This window comes from Rhyacophila brunnea, unplaced genomic scaffold, assembly GCF_057557595.1.
Source record: "Rhyacophila brunnea isolate RB1 unplaced genomic scaffold, BYU_Rbru_1.0 scaffold_10, whole genome shotgun sequence".
In the NCBI taxonomy this organism is placed as follows: Eukaryota; Metazoa; Arthropoda; class Insecta; order Trichoptera; family Rhyacophilidae; genus Rhyacophila; species Rhyacophila brunnea.
The window spans coordinates 5,502,760-5,504,851 of NW_028232752.1; the positions used below are offsets into that span (position 1 = coordinate 5,502,760).

Below are 2,092 nucleotides of genomic sequence, written 5' to 3' on the forward strand. Positions count from 1 at the left end.
AAGAACACTATACAGCCCAAGAAAGTCGGCTGTTCTACAGAAAGATAAAATAATGTTAGGAAGGGTTTCAAGCCTCGTATCACAATGTGCAAGGATGACAATGGCATGATACTCACAGAAAAGCACCGTATTCTTGCCCGGTGGGTGGGTTTCTTTGATCAACATTTAAATACCCCCCCCCCCATAATGATGCCGGCAACACTAACATTAATACTCATGACCAGGAATCAGTACAAAGTGACATGGATGATAACGAAGAACCACCGACATTAAATGAGGTAAAAGGTGCCATGTCAAGGTTAAAAACAAACAAATCGCCTGGAATAGATAACCTACAGAGTGAATTAATAAAATGTGGGGGAGAAAGCCTGCTCAAACATTTACATAGCCTAATCCACCAAGTATGGACTTCAGAAAAGATGCCAGAGGAGTGGAAGGATGGGCTGATTATTTGTCCCCTGCACAAGAAAGGAGACCAACTAGAATGTAGTAACTACAGAGGGGTGACACTCATTAACTGTACATATAAACTGTTGTCGATTCTGATATCCCAGCGGCTGGAACCCACTGTAAAAGGAATACTGGGGCACTACCAAGGAGGCTTTCAACGGGGGAGATCATGTGTTACTCAAATATTCACTCTAAGGCAGATTCTAGAAAAGACCACTGAATTCAATATTAACAAGTATCACCTGTTCATTGATTTTAAGGCAGCTTATGATAGCATTAATCGATACCGGCTATACGAAGCAATGCGAGAATTTGAAATTCCGACGAAAATAATAAAATTAAACTTGTAGAGATGACAATGACACCAGTACAATACCGGGTAAAGCTTCAAGCAGAAATATCCGAGCCATTTGTATCACTGAATGGCATAAGGCAAGGTGACGCTCTGGCATCCCTTCTTTTCAATATTGCGCTAGAAAATGCGATACGGGATGCAAAGATTGATGCCCGTGGCAGCGGCACGATATTTACTAAGCCTGTGCAGCTGCTGGCGTAATATGCTGATGATATCGCCATCATTGCCATATCAGAATTGGCGCTGAAAAAGGCATACACAGCACTAGAAGCCTCTGCCAAAAGAATGGGTTTACAAATAAACGAGGCAAAAACTAAATACATGCCTGTCTATGTCACACCACGAGAAGTCGCACCAAAGTTAGATATTGGTGCATACAAGTTTGATACGGTCGACAGTTTCATATACCTTGAATCTCTTGTAACTCGACATAATGATATTACAGAAGAAATCAACAAGTGAATCATGTCTGCGAATAAATGCTACTTTGGTCTGTTAAGACATTTTAAGTCCCGCTTACTATCTTGTCAAACTAAAAGCAATCTTTACAAGACACTAAACTTGTAAAGCCAGTGCTCACATACGCATCGAAAACCTAGACATTAACTCTGCGAAATGAATGAGCCCTGAACATCTTTGAAAGAAAAATTCTCCGCCGTATATATGGACCGGTCAGGGATGGCACCAATTGGAGGAGAAGATATAATGCTGAGCTCTACGGGCTGTACAAAGATTGCAGCGCAGTTCAATCAATTAAGATTGGGAGACTGCGATGGCTAGGTCATGTGCACCGTATGAATGACAATGAACCGGCAAAGAGAGTGATGTCCAGCAATCCAATAGGACGTAGAAGAAGAGGGAGGCCAAAGATTCGCTGGTTTGATGGAGCTGCCAGTGACTGCCATATTCTGGGGGTACCAAATTGAAAAGCGGCCACACTGGATAGGAACAGGTGGAGGGAGCTGTTGGAGGAGGCCAGGACCCACACCGGGTTGTCGCGCCCCTGATGATGATGACCTATCCAAAGAGATTGAAGACTGGGCACCATCCAATCTGGTTCGTAATATTCAAAAATATATGTTTAGTTGTATTTTTATGTTTTCATTAGTCAAATTTACGCTTTTTTATATATTTATTATATTACAATATGGACCTTTTTCTTACGTATTTATGGCCAGAGTTACGTATATTATCTATGGGTCGGAGTTTGGAAAGATGGTAGCGCTGGACGGAAGTTACAAAAAAACTTTTAACTACCAACTTCATAGTTATTATAAATTGATTGTC

At 41.4% G+C, this 2,092-nt stretch overlaps 1 protein-coding gene across 1 annotated transcript in view; it reads right to left on the reverse strand.

Annotated features, from left to right (window-relative positions):
- Window positions 1-2,092, reverse strand: part of LOC147078836 (uncharacterized) — a 198,372-nt gene that overhangs the window by 164,228 nt on the left and 32,052 nt on the right. The gene's annotated exons all lie outside the window — the stretch shown is intronic.